The following is a 5,472-nucleotide window of genomic DNA, read 5'->3' as shown; positions in this document are numbered from 1 at the left end:
AGTACTGAAGACATGGGTGAAAAACAAGTATCCAGGAATTGACTGAATACAAATAGAAATGTTTCAACAAGCTAATGTGGCATATATGTGTGTAGTCTGCTCTTTGTGTAAGATACCATTCATACAAGCTTAGGTTTAAAAATCTACCCTACTTTGGTCTATGCCAAGAAATTTGGAAGACAGCTACCTGGTCAATTAATTGAAAGAAATTCCTATCTGTGCCCATTACAATGAAAAGTGACCCAAAGGAATGCAGAAATAATCAAGTAATATCATGAATATCATATGCCAGTAAAATTTTGCTGAATATCATTGAAAGATGGTTGTAGCAGTACATTCACAGGGAGCTGCCAGAAATTCAAGCCAGATTCAGAAGAGAACGTGGAGCAAGGGATATCACTGCTAACATCAGATAGATCTTAGCTGGAAACAGAAAACATCAGAAAGACGTTTACTGTACTTTTTCTGAGTATGCAAAGGCATTTGACTATGTGAATCATAGAAATGGTGGATAGCATGCTGAAGAATGGGTATTCCAGAACACTTAGTTTTGCTCATATAGAACCTGTACATAAATGATGAGGCAATTGTTAGAACAGAAGAAGGTTATACAAAATGGTTTAAAACCAGGGACAGTGTGCATCAGAGATGTATCCTTTCTCCATTATTCAATCTGTTTGTTGAGCAAATAATTTGAGATCAGTTACATGAAGAACGTGGCATCAAGACTGGAGGAAGACTCATTAATAACCTGCAATATGCAGATGATACAACCTTGCTTGTTGACAGTGAAGAGGACTTAAAATACTTTCCACTGATAAAGATCAAAGACTATACAGCTTTCAATAGGGACTGCACCTCAATGTAAAGAAAAAAATCATCATAACTGGACCAATAAACAACATCACGATAAATGGAGAAAAGATTAAGTTGTCAAAGGCTTTCATTTTGCTTGGATCCACCATCAATGCTCATGGAAATAGCAGTCAAGAAATTAAATGATGGTCCACCGGGAATGGTACACAGGCAGGGGACAGAAGCTGGTGGGACTTTATGTGATTCTGTAACTCTTAAAAGATTCTTCAATCACTATGTCATCCAACACAGACATTTCTCTTTCTTCATATAATGAAGATCAGGGATCAAAATTTATCCAAAAAGCTAAAGAATCGCCATTTGTCCCTGTTAGAATGGCGGGGTTTGCAGCAATCATTGCTTATGGATTATACAGATTGAAGAGCAGGGGAGACACTAAAATGACCATCCACCTGATCTACATGCAGGTGGCAGCCCAAGGCTTTGCGGTGGGAGCAATGACTATTGGTATGATGTATTCCATGTATCGGGAATTCTGGGAAAAAACTAAGCCTTAGAAGAAGAGATGCTGACTTCATCTTGTTAGTGTTGCTTGACTTCAGGATATATGTTTATGTCGAAAAGAAATCATTTGAGTAAGTTCAATGTTTTGAATATGGGCTTTCTTTATTGCAGGCTTGACTTGCCTGGTGACCAAACTGCTAGTGCCTACAGCACTATTGGGAGTCCTGGTGTGGCACTGTGGGCTAATGCATCAGACTGCAAAGTCATTTGAACTGCAAAGTCAGTGGTTCAAGCTCACCAGATGCTCCTTGGAAACCCTATACAGGGTCGCTATGGGTCAGAATCGACTCAATGGCACTTAACAACAACAACAACAGCACCAATGAGGTCATTCAGGGGAATCAAGTTAGCAAAAAGATAGCGATAAAATGTCCAAATTCTGAAACTCTTGGAATGAAATTAACTCTGAAAAAGACAGCAGGCCAACACTAAAGTATTTTCAGTTGCTGCAAAATATTACATCTCTGGATGTCATGTGACAGTCCAGTGTCCCCCAGTGAAACTTTTTACTGCCTGCTCTGTGGACTGGTTGAGTGCCTTAGTTTTTGGCTAGTTGGCTCTTGAAGAACCATTTCAGAAACTTGGATAGAATATAACGTATTGTCCCACATAACTGAAAATGTCTACATGCTTAAATTAAACCTAAAAAGCTGGTGACAGTTGCCTAGAAGTAGTATTTATTTTAGAATGATAGTTATACATGTGAGAATAATGTAAATTATAGATACCAATTTAGTTCTTTTGTAACTGCAGAATTCAGTTTTTCTGCTGTTATATTAGAATAGTTTTTAAATGTCATCTTGCAATAAATTGTGTATTTTAATTGCTAATCCAAAAGTAAACAAAGAATGCTTTAAAAAGAAAAGAAATTAAATGATGTATTGCATTAGACAAATCTACTACAGAAGACTTCTTTAAAGTATTAAAGAGCAAAGCTGTCGATTTGAGGGCTAAGATGCACCTAACCCAAGCCATAGTATTTTCAATTGCCTCATATGCTTATGAAAGTTGGATAATGAGTTAGGAAAACCAGAGAAGAGTTGGTACATTTTAGTTCTGCTGTTGTAGAAGAATATTGCAAATACCATGAACTGGCAATAGAACCAACACATCTGTCTTAGAAGATGCATAGCTAGAATGCTCCATTAAAGCCTGGATGTTGAGACTTCATCTCTCTTACTTTGGACATGTTGTTAGGAGGGACCAATCCCTGGAGAAGGACATTGTACTTGGAGAAGTGAAGGGTCAGCAAAACCGAGAACAAGCCACAACTGAATAGACGGACACATTGATAGAAACAATGGGCTCAAACATAACAACTGCATGGCACACGACCATTTGGTATTTTGTTCTGTTGTGCACAGGGTCACTATGGAACCTACTGGATGACACCTAACAACAACAATCTATATCCTTGGACCTGATTGTCTTATTACGCTCTGAGTGCAACTTCCATCAGTTTTAGGCTCATGACTATTCTAGATGTTCTTAAAATTATTCTTTATTCTTGTTTCTTCAGGAAAATAAGGTGTAAATGTATATGGGCAAACTGTTACCTATTTGAATATTATCTAGAAAGAAAATATACTTCAGCCAAATAAAGCAATCAATGTATTTATAATCATTGTTTATGGGCTGATGGATGATGACACATAGTTTGGTCTTAATGTTAAGAGCTTCAGCTTTGGAATCAGTGAGATCTGGGCTCAACTTTGTGTCTCATTAGACATGTGACCTCAGCCAATCCCCCAGTTACTCAGCTATACCATGGAGCTAATAGGCCCACCTTGTATTTTAATGGTACATGCACACTGCAGATCTGCACAGGCACATTGAAAGCTGTTATTGGTTTTTTTGTTTTGTTTTTCAGAAAGGTTATAGTGAGACACTTACATGTCTACACTTAATCTGAAAAATGAATCTTGCAGAGGTCCTAAAGTGAAAAATTAAGGGTGTTTATAGTAGTCCTGGAAAAGTGTATGGACCTGCATAGAGTCAAAAATCTTCAGATTTGTTGGCCTTTGTAAGATAAAAGGAATAATGATCTCCAAATATAGGTCTTAGGGGAGTCTGTAAAGGGATTTGTGTGTGTGTGTGTGTGTTCTGTTTTAAAGAACTGGCAGTATCTCCACTAAACACTCTGTAAACAAGCCCTGTAGGATTAGCAGAACCTGCAAAAAATCTGGTGACTGAAACCTGAACTGTCAGAACACTCTGGTATGTCATAGATTTCAACCCTTTTTAAAAGCCTCATGTAAAACAGATTTCAGCAAACTGCTCTGGTTCAACTGGGAGAGCATGCCCACCTTGCTTTCCCTCAAAGTGGCCATCCTCACCTTCCCCCTCTCACCACCAACCCCCGCCAATGTGGTGGAAGGAGAACTGGGAGACCTGCTATTTTACTTACTAACTGTGTGTGGTATTGAACAAACCCCAACTCTCTGTTCACAACTCCCTCACTCATGTTATGACTTTTCCTATCAGCTTTTGCTGGAGCCCCCTCTAACCTCTTTGAGTTATGGGAGCTTCACTTTTGGCAAAGATGGTGCCTTTTTAAATATATCTAACAAAGAATCTGAATTTTGGCAGTAACTAGTCCTGAACTGCTAACCACAAGGTCAGTTTTTCAAACCCATCCACTGTTCCTTGGAAATCCTATTCACAGTCACTCTGAGTTGGGACTGATACAACAGCACTTAACAACAGCCAATGATATCAGGTGTCCTGGTGTGGCACTGTAGGATAAGACCACAAGGTCAGTGGTTCAAACCCACCAGCTCTTAATAAAAGCAGCAATAAGTGATATTATATTTAGTGCTGTCGACAAGATTATAAGTTGTGCTGATTCAAATTTACGTGGCAGTTTGGAAGAAACTTAAGGAGAAGTATGCATTGGGGGCTAAGGATGACAAGCTGGTACTAAGAATACAAGGGGAAGGCTTCTGCAAATACTAATGTTGCTGACATTAAACAAATCACAATATATGTAGGTGTAACAATCAGCATTGGTTAGATTTGATTTCAGGCTCAGACACTCATTGCAGTCCTGTGAGAGCAGCGATTCTCAATTCTGATTCAGGATTTGAAAATTCCAGAACTCACTACCTTGCCTCACTCTCCCTCCCTCCCACACAGAGAAACTTGACATTCACTTGGTAGGGATAGGGCCTGACTGTCTGTATTTGGGTTTCTGAAGTCAGCCAAGGTTGAGAATTCATCTGTTTCTTCATCTGTTTCTTCCCGGAGGCAGACATTTCCATATGCTGGTGGAAAGCAAATAACAAAACCAAAGTCTTTTTCTTGCCCACCTGCGTAAATCTGCTTTTCAGGGACTGTCACTACTGTTTCAGTCTTACCTAAACTCAGGATTGGCATACAACAGACAAAGTTAATATTTATACTGTTTACAAAACCGTTCAATAAGTCCTACCACTGACATGCAGAACAGAGTTTGCCACATCATGGTCTTCTTTAAATTCCCTGGTGGCAATTCAATGGTCTGTGTGACAGAGATCAGCGAGTTTGGGCTATCTGATCTTCAGACTTTGAGAGTCTCTAATCATAGCACCTCATCTTTAAGAATATGACTGCTAAAAATGAAAGTTTTGGGTACAGGATAATATTGTTCCAGCTAAAGCTGTTGCCCTGGCATTTGGTGACCTTGTTTACTTGCTCTCAGAAAGGGATTGTCGACTCCATTTCAGTCAGTGACTTCAGCAGCTGTCCCTAAATGATTAATGCAAACACACAGATAAAGTCAGGTCATTCCTAAATCAGAGTACTACCTGCAAATTAATACACTAGTTTAATCCTGACTTTCTCAAAATATTATGACTTAGGTCCGTCTGACATCATTGAGGCGCTAACGCTGGGTTTCCTCTGACTGGTACCTGTGCCAGTGCTGATTCTATCATTGCTTTGCTTATTCAACCCACAAGTTCTTCATTCCACAATAACCTGCTCACCATGTACATTGTTGTTGTTGTTTTAGGTGTTGTTGGGTACTTTTCAACTCATAGCAACTCCGTGTGCTCGAGTAGACTGCCCAATTGGGTTTTCTAGGCTGTTACCTTGACAGGAGCAGATTGTGAG

The 5,472-nt window shown here is 39.2% G+C and overlaps 1 pseudogene; it reads left to right on the top strand.

The window, feature by feature from the left end:
• Positions 1 to 1,091: 1,091 nt before the first annotated feature.
• Positions 1,092 to 1,373, top strand: LOC102816783 (annotated as a pseudogene).
• Positions 1,374 to 5,472: the final 4,099 nt, after the last annotated feature.

This window comes from Chrysochloris asiatica, unplaced genomic scaffold (assembly GCF_000296735.1).
Source record: "Chrysochloris asiatica unplaced genomic scaffold, ChrAsi1.0 scaffold00006, whole genome shotgun sequence".
Taxonomy (NCBI): Eukaryota; Metazoa; Chordata; class Mammalia; order Afrosoricida; family Chrysochloridae; genus Chrysochloris; species Chrysochloris asiatica.
The sequence above is the reverse complement of the archived record's forward strand: the minus strand, read 5'-3'. Positions and strand labels throughout refer to the sequence as shown.